The sequence below is a fragment of the Vicugna pacos genome, unplaced genomic scaffold, assembly GCF_048564905.1.
Source record: "Vicugna pacos unplaced genomic scaffold, VicPac4 scaffold_14, whole genome shotgun sequence".
NCBI lineage: Eukaryota > Metazoa > Chordata > Mammalia > Artiodactyla > Camelidae > Vicugna > Vicugna pacos.
The window spans coordinates 2862680-2876949 of NW_027328735.1; the positions used below are offsets into that span (position 1 = coordinate 2862680).

The 14270-nt window shown below is 45.7% G+C and overlaps 1 long non-coding RNA gene across 1 annotated transcript in view; it reads right to left on the reverse strand.

Annotated features, from left to right (window-relative positions):
* Window positions 1-14270, reverse strand: part of LOC140692606 (uncharacterized) — a 121071-nt gene that overhangs the window by 104121 nt on the left and 2680 nt on the right. Inside the window, exon 2 of the long non-coding RNA XR_012068167.1 lies at window positions 13477-13549. This is a non-coding gene — a long non-coding RNA (uncharacterized lncRNA). The remainder of the gene's footprint in view (window positions 1-13476; window positions 13550-14270) is intronic.

Sequence of the window (14270 nt, forward strand, 5' to 3'; positions counted from 1 at the left end):
AAAACCCTTATTGGAAATGCAAGAAGAGCATGAGTGGAAAAGAAGAAACAAGAAGAAGGCAAGGAGGACATCAAAATCCTAAAGATGGGAGAGGGAAGCAGGAAATCATAGGGGATTAGAAGCACTATCTTAAGGGAGTCAGCTTATATGACTCTCTGTTGGAAGCCAAGGGAGAGATGCATTGCCTGAAGTGTTTGCAAAACAAACGAGAAGCAGACCAAGAAAGAATCAAACAAACAAACAACACAAAAAGGGTAGGGTAACATGAATATTCAAAAGAAATTACTCAAGGTGATGTCAAGGATCATTCAGTACGCATCGACCCAGTATCGCGGCTTGAATGTACTCAGCACACCTGTATTCGGAAATCAGAGGCGTGCATTTATATTCGTAAATATTGATTCATATGAGCATATCGTGACCTAACCCAAATGCCGATTTGGAATCCAATGGATTCCTAGCCCGTGATATAGACTTGCAAATCTTCCAACAGGATGAATGAATGCCATATTCTACACTACGTCGAGAAGAAATGGCACAAGCCTATAACAAGGAAAAGTAGCTCCGCAATAGTGTACTAAGGTCAAAAGAGACAGGCAGTAAAGTGCACATTGGGGATTGTATCATTCCTAGGAATTTCAGCCCCCTTGAAACAAATGGATAGATGTCCCGTGAATGCGGGTGTTTCAGCAGAAATCAACCGACGGCTATGTTTTGCGGGTGTGCCCATATTACAGGAACAATAGTTTCCCTTAGTGGGTCTCTGTGTACTGTGAACTGTTAGAAAGTTTAAAGACGTGTGAAACATTCAACTGAAAATGGACACACTTCCCTCCGTTGCTACAGTGCATACAGATCTGAACAAAAGGAAAGAGGGAAGAACAAAGGCCCATGGGACGCTAGTGGGTAGAATCACATTTACCTTAGGAACCTCTCGTCGGATGCAGCCCCTCCCCCAACACTGACAAGATGCAGCAGCCATTGGGGATGGCAGTTAGCGGTTGGATTCCAGGTGGAATGTTGGTGTGTACCGCGAGGCTTGTTGTGGCTGGTGGATCCTAGGTAACCGGGCAGAGTTCTGTGGGTGGATCAGTGCGATGGAGGGGCTGCCGCCCTCTGTGGAGCTTGGCTTAGGTCTTTGGTCCGGGAAGCTGTGTCAGTTCGAGATACTGCTGCTGCCCAAAGACCTGAGTTCACGGGTCAGTTTCCAGAACCTGAAAGGGCAGACAGTGGAAGATCTGCCTGTCTTCAGCTTACTGGAGAGGCTCCGAGGTCCTTTCAGACTTGCCCAGTCCTGTTGAAGTCGACTTTATGGGAGACACGAAGAGAAGCTGGCCGAAAATATGGCTGCACGGATTGAGGAGAGATGCGAACACATTGATGAGAGATGTTCTGCTACAATAGAGAATACTGGCCTGGAGACAGCTGTAGAGGATAGCAGGCTCGAAAGGCATTCATGAGACATATTGAACCTCGCTGATACTAGCAGAAACATACGGAGGGCCACCGTGGACTGGAGGAAGTTCCTCAATTCTCTGCTCCAAGAACGGGTCCAAGATCCCTGACGTCTAAAGAGAAGAGATGGCAGAGATGATAAAAACGCTCATGTTCTTGAAAGAGGTCAGATAATCCACACGACCCAAGGGGCAATTCCAAGCCATTCAGATCAAAGTGCACCAAGCCCAGGTAAGCCTTTTCCCAGGTTTGGGCCTAGCTATCAAGCACTTGCTCTTCCCTCCCCTCCACTCAGGCATCCATTTTGAGGGATCAGTACCTGAGCTGCAATGAAGCCAGTAAGAGAAGAGCAAGCCCCTCCTAGAATCAGAGTTCCTCTAGCTTCATCCTCTGTGAACAACAGGGAACCCCATAAAGGTCAAATACTCTCGTATGAAATTGATAGTTATTGAATACTTAGCTCCCACAAAGAAACGATGGCCTTCCGCTAGATTCAGCAAATGCTGGGTTTATGTCTTCTCTGGGGTGAAGGGAGTGTGGTAAGTGAGGGGAATCTTTGACTGAACTTGAATCTGTATTAGGCCTCCGTTTTTCAAGACAGTCTAGGTACATATTAGAAGTCAGATAGTGAACGGAACTGTAAAAGTGGCCAATGACATGAAAGACACAGCTTATGTGGACCGTCTTTCAATTGAGTCAAGCCCCCGGGGGCAATCGATCATGGGGGTGCACACTTGGTTGCATTCAAGTGCTTTACCCAACATGATCGGATGATTAAGCGTTCTCATCACTGATAGAAGAACACCAGGTTCTCAGTAGCCTAGCATAGCTGCAGCAGGGTTCTCATAGCTATAATGCCTCTAGGTTCTTTGGATTCAAAGCTAAATGTATATATTTAGTTCGTTTCCTCTTGTATTTTCCTTGAGAGGGATGTTACACCTTGAAATGCCAACATTGACCAGTAGGTGTCATCGGGAGTAAAGGGCACCACATGCAAAAGGGAATCCAAGCTTGGGGGTTATTTCATGTTTCCATTAGTTATTTCATGGTTCCTGTTGGTTTCGGAGGCTTCAACAGTAAAGAGTTGACATGACCCCTTTAACAGTTCGGACTGCTAGTTTGCATTTATCTGTCTATGTTTTCCTTAGAGCTGACAAATTGTTACCGAAATTGACAAGCCTGGCTTCTAGGTCGATTTAGTATGTTTCAGAAACTAACTTCCTTTTCGTATAACTCCCAAAACATTTATATAAATTCTATTAAATTTTTAAAGACTGCAAATGAGATATCAACACAATGTCAAAACTGTAGTCTTTGGACAATCCCTCCCACCACGGCTGTATAGAAACAAAGAGATTAAAAAAAATCACATTTCTGTGAAATGTATCTGGAAAGTGTTGATTCATCGATGCCCAGTTGACAGAGAAGCAGTGCAACCTGCGCTCACTCGCACCCATGAACACAGCAATGGAAACATCCACTCACCCAGCCCTTGGCACAGGACACTTGCCGAAGAGAGGTCTGTTACTTCCAAAGACAGGATGAGGCCTCAGAACACCTGGAAGCAGGAGAAGGAAAAGCAGGGAATGGATACCAGTGAGCCCTGTTGATGGAGCAGTAAAGGTGAAACTCTCTTTAACTTGGACGCACACTCTCAAGCGGACAGGAGACATGGGATTGAAGGTGATGCGCTGAGTGTTAGAAGAGTGCACAGCAGATGCTTGGCTGACAGAACGCAAAGAATCCAGTGCAAAATATCCCCACAGTTGATTCTGAGACCAAGCTCCGAGCTGCCAAATTTGAGGTAGCAGAGGCAGCGTTCAGGGAGGGATAGGGCTACGGATGATGGCACACGCTGAGTCTCAGGGATCTGGAGTGCGTTGTGGGATGTGGTGGGTCCTATCAAGAGAGCAAACCGACCTGGGACCCCAATGAGCAAGCAACCACACTGGCGCGCGCAGTTGAAATTATCCATCTGTCCCATGGCCACACACAGTGCATCTGCAGGACCAGAGACCAATTTGGCATTTTGCCAATAGAGCATGTGTGGGGCTGAATCAGAGATATTGTGCATCGGGTCTGAGGGATCCAGGGGGCCTTGGGTTTGAATTCAGAATGAAAAGCCTTAGGATCTGCTACATTCATAACCTGGGCTGTGATTATGGTTTGGTTTGAGGCACAGGATGTGCAACAGCTCTGTGGTTGCCTTCTTGCATCCGTGCCACAAGGATGAGAGGACAAGGAATTGTGGTCCAAGACCACAGCGTGAGAAGAGGAAGGATTTCCTTCAGTTTATCTCTCAAAAGCGGATGCTACATTTTGGATGGCACCGGCACGGTTCGGCAGCTAGGACACCAAGTTCGGGCTGCGGGATCATTCCAGCAGGCCCTGATGTGTGACATCCATAGATATGCTTCCACTGGTGTTTCTGTAGACAGAGAAGCTCTTGGAAGAACTGGTTTCAGTGGGACATTCCCGTGGCACTACAAAGCACAAGCGCACTCACACTCTGCACATCTGGAAACACTCCAAAATAACATAGAGTGGAATGCAGAGCTGAGAACCTTTAGAAGCTCCATTTCCACCAGAGGAAGTGTCCTGTGCTCTTTCAGATTTGTGAGATAAGCGTAATCAAAATGAGGTTATCCTAATCGAAATAGTATGGGGGGTTCATCACAACAAAGGCAACACCAGCAATTGGAGATAGACCAGACAACACACACAGGAACAGGACATGGCATCAATGTCTAGGAAAATTTGTCCTCACAGAAATCCCATGCAATTGTGTAGAGCCAAGAGTCTAAAGTTTTCACTTAAACAAGCCCTAGAAGTCTACATTAGATACCTGAAATTACCTGACCAGTAGAGATGAATAAATACAGTAAAAGGAAAAGGAAGTACCATTTTCAGTTCCATAGAAATTGAAGGCCCTAAGGATAAGCTTTCAGACAACTAGACTGCAAAACGCTCTCCAGAGCAAGTATTGAAATGGAGGTGAGGGAAACACTGAAGAACAAGAGTGTCTCAGAATCATAAAAGGCAGAATACCAGAAAAGGGGAAGAGAAAGCCTAAAGACGAGCCAAATAATATCAGAAAACTCAGTGGATGAGAAAATATCAGGGCTAACATTCCGTCCTAAGCAGACTAGATTTTGCAGAGGGACGCGTGAATTACTTTGAAGACAGGGGAACAGAAATCCCTCGGTCAGAAGCATACATAGGAAAGCAAGTGCAAACCAATGAAAACATTGCTGTTGAATCCTGGTTGAAGACAAGGCATGAAAGACTAAAATTCGAAAGAGTCCCAGATGGAAAAGCAAGAGATAAAGAAACAAACAATGTTTGAAAAGTTATGTGTAGAAAAATCAGACTGAAACTTGCTGAAAGCCAAGATAGAATCATCTAGGCGAATTCAGGTAGTACACAGCGTCCAAAAGAGGTGGAATCCCAATAGACATGGCAGCAGCTGTATGATCCAAATCAACAAAGTTCATGAGCATCCCAGTGATTTAAAATGCGCCTGGAGGAAAGCAACATAGTCACAAGAGAACCTCCAGAGGGGTTTCAGCTGCTATCTCAGCAGCAATATTGCAGGACAGGGAGGAGTGCCAGGACATAGACCATAGCTTGAATGGCAAAATGCTGCCATCTAGGGTAGCCTATGCCACATGACCACCATTTCTAATAACAGCAGAGCTAGAGAATGCCACAGACCTGCAAATCTTAAAAGAATTCAGCAGTTCGAAACTTATCCTAAAAGAAAGGTTGAGAATTCTGCCCTGAAGGGATAAGCAGCAAGATGAAATGGAAAGAAGAAAACCCTTATTGGAAATGCAAGAAGAGCATGAGTGGAAAAGAAGAAACAAGAAGAAGGCAAGGAGGACATCAAAACCCTAAAGATGGGAGAGGGAAGCAGGAAATCATAGGGGATTGGAAGCACTAACTTAAGGGAGTCAGCTTATATGACTCTCTGTTGGAAGCAAACGGAGAGATGCATGGCCTGACGTGTTTGCAAAACAAACGAGAAGCAGACCAAGAAAGAATCAAACAAACAAACAACACAAAAAGGGTAGGGTAACATGAATATTCAAAAGAAATTACTCAAGGTGATGTCAAGGATCATTCACTACGCATCGACCCAGTATCGCGGCTTGAAAGTACTCAGCACTCCTGTATTCGGAAATCAGAGGCGTGCATTTATATTCGTAAATATTGATTCATATGAGCATATCGTGACCTAACCCAAATGCCGATTTGAAATCCAATGGATTCCTAGTCCGTGATATAGACTTGCAAGTCTTCCAACAGGATGCATGAATGCCATATTCTACACTACGTCGAGAAGAAATGGCACAAGCCTATAACAAGGAAAAGTAGCTCCACAAAAGTGTACTAAGATCAAAAGAGACAGGCAGTAAAGTGCACATTGGGGATTGTATCAGTCCTAGGAATTTCAGCCCCCTTGAAACAAATGGATTGATGTCCCGTGAATGCGGGTGTTTCAGCAGAAATCAACCGACGGCTATGTATTGCGGGTGTGCCCATATTACAGGAACAATAGTTTCCCTTAGTGGGTCTCTGTGTACTGTGAACTGTTAGAAAGTTTAAAGACGTGTGAAACATTCAACTGAAAATGGACACACTTCCCTCCGTTGCTACAGTGCATACAGATCTGAACAAAAGGAAAGAGGGAAGAACAAAGGCCCATGGGACGCTAGTGGGTTGAATCACATTTACCTTAGGAACCTCTCGTCGGATGCAGCCCCTCCCCCAACACTGACAAGATGCAGCAGCCATTGGGGATGGCAGTTAGCGGTTGGATTCCAGGTGGAATGTTGGTGTGTACCGCGAGGCTTGTTGTGGCTGGTGGATCCTAGGTAACCGGGCAGAGTTCTGTGGGTGGATCAGTGCGATGGAGGGGCTGCCGCCCTCTGTGGAGCTTGGCTTAAGTCTTTGGTCCGGGAAGCTGTGTCAGTTCGAGATACTGCTGCTGCCCAAAGACCTGAGTTCACGGGTCAGTTTCCAGAACCTGAAAGGGCAGACAGTGGAAGATCTGCCTGTCTTCAGCTTACTGGAGAGGCTCCGAGGTCCTTTCAGACTTGCCCAGTCCTGTTGAAGTCGACTTTATGGGAGACACGAAGAGAAGCTGGCCGAAAATATGGCTGCACTTATTGAGGAGAGATGCGAACACATTGATGAGAGATGTTCTGCTACAATAGAGAATACTGGCCTGGAGACAGCTGTAGAGGATAGCAGGCTCGAAAGGCATTCATGAGACATATTGAACCTCGCTGATACTAGCAGAAACATACGGAGGGCCACCGTGGACTGGAGGAAGTTCCTCAATTCTCTGCTCCAAGAACGGGTCCAAGATCCCTGACGTCTAAAGAGAAGAGATGGCAGAGATGATAAAAACGCTCATGTTCTTGAAAGAGGTCAGATAATCCACACGACCCAAGGGGCAATTTCAAGCCATTCAGATCAAAGTGCACCAAGCCCAGGTAAGCCTTTTCCCAGGTTTGGGCCTAGCTATCAAGCACTTGCCCTTCCCTCCCCTCCACTCAGGCATCCATTTTGAGGGATCAGTACCTGAGCTGCAATGAAGCCATAAGAGAAGAGCAAGCCCCACCTAGAATCAGAGTTCCTCTAGCTCCATCCTCTGTGAACAACAGGGAACCCCATAAAGGTCAAATACTCCCGTATGAAATAGATAGGAATTGAATATTTAGCTCCCACAAAGAAACGATATCCTTCCGCTAGATTCAGCAAATGCTGGGTTTATGTCTTCTCTGGGGTGAAGGGAGTGTGGTAAGTGAGGGGAATCTTTGACTGAACTTGAATCTGAATTAGGCCTCCGTTTTTCAAGACAGTCTAGGTACATATTAGAAATCAGATAGTGAACTGAACTGTAAAAGTCGCCAATGACATGAAAGACACAGCTTATGTGGAGCGTCTTTCAATTGAGTCAAGCCCCCGGGGGCAATCGATCATGGGGGTGCAGACTTGGTTGCATTCAAGTGCTTCACCCAACATAATCGGATGATTAAGCGTTCTCATCACCGATAGAAGAACACCTGGTTCTCAGTAGCCTAGCATAGCTGCAGCAGGGTTCTCATAGCTATAATGCCTCTAGGTTCTTTGGATTCAAAGCTAAATGTATATATTTAGTTCGTTTCCTCTTGTATTTTCCTTGAGAGGGATGTTACACCTTGAAATGCCAACATTGACCACTAGGTGTCATCGGGAGTAAAGGGCACCACATGCAAAAGGAAATCCAAGCTTGGGGGTTATTTCATGTTTCCATTAGTTATTTCATGGTTCCTGTTGGTTTCGGAGGCTTCAACAGTAAGGAGTTGACATGACCCCTTTAACTGTTCGGACTGCTAGTTTGCATTATATCTGTCTATGTATTCCTTAGAGCTGACAAAATGTTACCGAAATTGACAAGTCTGGCTTCTAGGTCGATTTAGTATGTTTCAGAAAGCAACTTCATTTTCGTATAACTCCCAAAACATTTATATAAATTCTATTAAATTTTTAAAGACTGCAAATGAGATATCAACACAATGTCAAAATTGGAGTCTTCGGACAATCCCTCCCACCACGGCTGTATAGAAACAAAGAGATAAAAAAAATCACAGTTCTGTGAAATGTATCTGGAAAGTGTTGATTCATCGATGCCCAGTTGACAGAGAAGCAGTGCAACCTGCGCTCACTCGCTCCCATGAACACAGCAATGGAAACATCCACTCACCCAGCCCTTGGCACAGGACACTTGCCGAAGAGAGGTCTGTTACTTCCAAAGACAGGATTAGGCCTCAGAACACCTGGAAGCAGGAGAAGGAAAAGCAGGGAATGGATACCAGTGCATGGTCTGAGCCCTGTTGATGGAGCAGTAAAGGTGAAACTCTCTTTAACTTGGACGCACACTCTCAAGCGGACAGGAGACATGGGATTCAAGGTGATGCGCTGAGTGTTAGAAGAGTGCACAGCAGATGCTTGGCTGACAGAACGCAAAGAATCCAGTGCAAAATATCCCCACAGTTGATTCTGAGACCAAGCTCCGTGCTGCCAAATTTGAGGTAGAAGAGGCAGCGTTCAGGGAGGGATAGGGCTACGGATGATGGCACACGCTGAGTCTCAGGGATCTGGAGTGCGTTGTGGGATGTGGTGGGTCCTATCAAGAGAGCAAACCGACCTGTGACCCCAATGAGCAAGCAACCACCCTGGCGCACGCAGTTCAAATTATCGATCTGTCCCATGGCCACACCCAGTGCATCTGGAGGACCAGAGACCAATTTGGCATTTTGCCAATAGAGCATGTGTGGGGCTGAATCAGAGATATTGTGCATCGGGTCTGAGGGATCCAGGGGGCCTTGGGTTTGAATTCAGAATGAAAAGCCTTAGGATCTGCTACATTCATAACCTGGGCTGTGATTATGGTTTGGTTTGAGGCACAGGATATGCAACAGCTCTGTGGTTGCCTTCGTGCACCCGTACCACAAGTATGAGAGGACAAGGAAGTGTGGTCCAAGACCACAGCGTGAGAAGAGGAAGGATATCCTTCAGTTTATCGCTCAAAAGCGGATGCTATATTTTGGATGGCAACGGCACGGTTCGGCAGCGAGGACACCAAGTTCGGGCTGCGGGATCATTCCAGCAGGCCCTGATGTGTGACATCCATAGATATGCTTCCACTGGTGTTTCTGTAGACAGAGAAGCTCTTGGAAGAACTGGTTTCAGTGGGACATTCCCTTGGCACTTATAAGCACAAGCGCACTCACACTCTGCACTTCTGGAAACACTCCAAAATAACATAGAGTAGAATGCAGAGCTGAGAACCTTTAGAAGCTCCATTTCCACCAGAGGAAGTGTCCTGTGCTCTTTCAGATTTGTGAGATAAGCGTAATCAAAATGAGGTTATCCTAATCGAAATAGTATGGGGGGTTCATCACAACAAAGGCAACACCAGCAATTGGAGATAGACCACACAGGAACAGGACATGGCATCAATGTCTAGGAAAATTTGTCCTCACAGAAATCCCATGCAATTGTGTAGAGCCAAGAGTCTAAAGTTTTCACTTAACCAAGCCCTAGAAGTCTACATTAGATACCTGAAATTACCTGACCAGTAGAGATGAAGAAATACAGTAAAAGGAAAAGGAAGTACCATTTTCAGTTCCAAAGAGATTGAAGGCCCTAAAGATAAGCTTTCAGACAACTAGACTGCAAAACGCTCTCCAGAGCAAGTATTGAAAATGGAGGTGAGGGAAACACTGAAGAACAACAGTGTCTCAGAATCACAAAAGGCAGAATACCAGAAAAGGGGAAGAGAAAGCCTAAAGACGAGCCAAATAATATCAGATAACTCAGCGGATGAGAAAATATCAGGGCTAACATTCCGTCCTAAGCAGACTAGTTATTGCAGAGAGATGTGTGAATGACTTTGAAGACAGGGGAACAGAAATCCCTCGGTCAGAAGCACACATAGGAGAGCAAGGGTAAACCAATGAAAATATCGCTGTTGAATCCTGGTTGAAGACAAGGCATGAAAGACTAAAATTCGAAAGGGTCCCAGATGGAAAAGCAAGAGATAAAGAAACAAACAATGTTTGAAAAGTGATGTGTAGAAAAATCAGACTGAAACTTGCTGAAAGCCAAGATAGAATCATCTAGGCGAATTCAGGAAGTACACAGCGTCCAAAAGAGGTGGAATCCCCATAGACTTAGCAGCAGCTGTATGATCCAAATCAACAAAGTTCATGAGCATCCCAGTGATTTAAAATGCGCCTGGAGGAAAGCAACATAGTCACAAGAGAACCTCCAGATGGGTTTCAGCTGCTATCTCAGCAGCAATATTGCAGGACAGGGAGGAGTGCCAGGACATAGACCATAGCTTGAATGGCAAAATGCTGCCATCTAGGGTAGCCTATGCCACATGACCACCATTTCTAATAACAGCAGAGCTAGAGAATGCCACAGACCTGCAAATCTTAAAAGAATTCAGCAGTTCGAAACTTATCCTAAAAGAAAGGTTGAGAATTCTGCCCTGAAGGGATAAGCAGCAAGATGAAATGGAAAGAAGAAAACCCTTATTGGAAATGCAAGAAGAGCATGAGTGGAAAAGAAAAAACAAGAAGAAAACAAGGAGGACATCAAAACCCTAAAGATGGGAGAGGGAAGAAGGAAATCATAGGGGATTAGAAGCACTATCTTAAGGGAGTCAGCTTATATGACTCTCTGTTGGAAGCAAACGGAGAGATGCATGGCCTGACGTGTTTGCTAAACAAACGAGAAGCAGACCAAGAAAGAATCAAACAAACAACACAAAAATGGTAGGGTAACATGATTATTCAAAAGAAATTACTCAAGGTGATGTCAAGGATCATTCAGTACGCATCGACCCAGTATCGCGGCTTGAATGTACTCAGCACACCTGTATTCGGAAATCAGAGGCGTGCATTTATATTCGTAAATATTGATTCATATGAGCATATCGTGACCTAACCCAAATGCCGATTTGGAATCCAATGGATTCCTAGTCCGTGATATAGGCTTGCAAGTCTTCCAACAGGATGAATGAATGCCATATTCTACACTACGTCGAGAAGAAATGGCACAAGCCTATAACAAGGAAAAGTAGCTCCGCAAAAGTGTACTAAGGTCAAAAGTGACAGGCAGTAAAGTGTGCATTGGGGATTGTATCATTCCTAGGAATTTCAGCCCCCTTGAAACAAATGGATAGATGTCCCGTGAATGCGGGTGTTTCAGCAGAAATTAACAGACGGCTATGTATTGCGGGTGTGCCCATATTACAGGAACAATAGATTCCCTTAGTGGGTCTCTGTGTACTGTGAACTGTTAGAAAGTTTAAAGACGTGTGAAACATTCAACTGAAAATGGACACACTTCCCTCCGTTGCTACAGTGCATACAGATCTGAACAAAAGGAAAGAGGGAAGAACAAAGGCCCATGGGACGCTAGTGGGTAGAATCACATTTACCTTAGGAACCTCTCGTCGGATGCAGCCCCTCCCCCAACACTGACAAGATGCAGCAGCCATTGGGGATGGCAGTTAGCGGTTGGATTCCAGGTGGAATGTTGGTGTGTACCGCGAGGCTTGTTGTGGCTGGTGGATCCTAGGTAACCGGGCAGATTTCTGTGGGTGGATCAGTGCGATGGAGGGGCTGCCGCCCTCTGTGGAGCTTGGCTTAGGTCTTTGGTCCGGGAAGCTGTGTCAGTTCGAGATACTGCTGCTGCCCAAAGACCTGAGTTCACGGGTCAGTTTCCAGAACCTGAAAGGGCAGACAGTGGAAGATCTGCCTGTCTTCAGCTTACTGGAGAGGCTCCGAGGTCCTCTCAGACTTGCCCAGTCCTGTTGAAGTCGACTTTATGGGAGACACGAAGAGAAGCTGGCCGAAAATATGGCTGCATGGATTGAGGAGAGATGCGAACACATTGATGAGAGATGTTCTGCTACAATAGAGAATACTGGCCTGGAGACAGCTGTAGAGGATAGTAGGCTCGAAAGGCATTCATGAGACATATTGAACCTCGCTGATACTAGCAGAAACATACGGAGGGCCACCGTGGACTGGAGGAAGTTCCTCAATTCTCTGCTCCAAGAACGGGTCCAAGATCCCTGACGTCTAAAGAGAAGAGATGGCAGAGATGATAAAAACGCTCATGTTCTTGAAAGAGGTCAGATAATCCACACGACCCAAGGGGCAATTACAAGCCATTCAGATCAAAGTGCACCAAGCCCAGGTAAGCCTTTTCCCAGGTTTGGGCCTAGTTATCAAGCACTTGCCCTTCCCTCCCCGCCACTCAGGCATCCATTTTGAGGGATCAGTACCTGAGCTGCAATGAAGCCAGTAAGAAAAGAGCAAGCCCCTCCTAGAATCAGAGTTCCTCTAGCTCCATCCTCTGTGAACAACAGGGAACCCCATAAAGGTCAAATACTCCCGTATGAAATAGATAGGAATTGAATATTTAGCTCCCACAAAGAAACGATGGCCTTCCGCTAGATTCAGCAAATGCTGGGTTTATGTCTTCTCTGGGGTGAAGGGAGTGTGGTAAGTGAGGGGAATCCTTGACTGAACTTGAATCTGTATTAGGCCTCCGTTTTTCAAGACAGTCTAGGTACATATTAGAAGTCAGATAGTGAACTGAACTGTAAAAGTCGCCAATGACATGAAAGACACAGCTTATGTGGAGCGTCTTTCAATTGAGTCAAGCCCCCGGGGGCAATCGATCATGGGGGTGCAGACTTGGTTGCATTCAAGTGCTTTACCCAACATGATGGGATGATTAAGCGTTCTCATCACTGATAGAAGAACACCTGGTTCTCAGTAGCCTAGCATAGCTGCAGCAGGCTTCTCATAGCTATAATGCATCTAGGTTCTTTGGATTCAAAACTAAATGTATATATTTAGTTCGTTTCCTCTTGTATTTTCCTTGAGAGGGATGTTACATCTTGAAATGCCAACATTGACCAGTAGGTGTCATCGGGAGTAAAGGGCACCACATGCACAAGTGAATCCAAGCTTGGGGGTTATTTCATGTTTCCATTAGTTATTTCATTGTTCCTGTTGGTTTCGGAGGCTTCAACAGTAAAGAGTTGACATGACCCCTTTAACAGTTCGGACTGCCAGTTTGCATTATATCTGTCTATATTTTCCTTAGAGCTGACAAAATGTTACCGAAATTGACAAGTCTGGCTTCTAGGTCGATTTAGTATGTTTCAGAAACTAACTTCATTTTCGTATAACTCCCAAAACATTTATATAAAGTCTATTAAATTTTTAAAGACTGCAAATGAGATATCAACACAATGTCAAAACTGGAATCTTCGGACAATCCCTCCCACAACGGCTGTATAGAAACAAAGAGATAAAAAATAATCACATTTCTGTGAAATGTATCTGGAAAGTGTTGATTCATCGATGCCCAGTGGACAGAGAAGCAGTGAACCTGCGCTCACTCGCTCCCATGAACACAGCAATGGAAACATCCACTCACCCAGCCCTTGGCAAAGGACACTTGCCGAAGAGAGGTCTGTTACTTCCAAAGACAGGATGAGGCCTCAGAACACCTGGAAGCAGGAGAAGGAAAAGCAGGGAATGGATACCAGTGCATGGTCTGAGCCCTGTTGATGGAGCAGTAAAGGTGAAACTCTCTTTAACTTATACGCACACTCTCAAGCGGACAGGAGACATGGGACTGAAGGTGATGCGCTGAGTGTTAGAAGAGTGCACAGCAGATGCTTGGCTGACAGAACGCAAAGAATCCAGTGCAAAATATCCCCACAGTTGATTCTGAGACCAAGCTCCGAGCTGCCAAATTTGAGGTAGCAGAGGCAGCGTTCAGGGAGGGATAGGGCTACGGATGATGGCACACGCTGAGTCTCAGGGATCTGGAGTGCGTTGTGGGATGTGGTGGGTCCTATCAAGAGAGCAAACCGACCTGTGACCCCAATGAGCAAGCAACCACCCTGGCGCACGCAGTTCAAATTATCGATCTGTCCCATGGCCACACACAGTGCATCTGCAGGACCAGAGACCAATTTGGCATTTTGCCAATATAGCATGTGTGGGGCTGAATCAGAGATATTGTGCATCGGGTCTGAGGGATCCAGGGGGCCTTGGGTTTGAATTCAGAATGAAAAGCCTTAGGATCTGCTACATTCATAACCTGGGCTGTGATTATGGTTTGGTTTGAGGCACAGGATTTGCAACAGCTCTGTGGTTGCCTTCGTGCACCCGTACCACAAGGATGAGAGGACAAGGAAGTGTGGTCCAAGAACACAGCGTGAG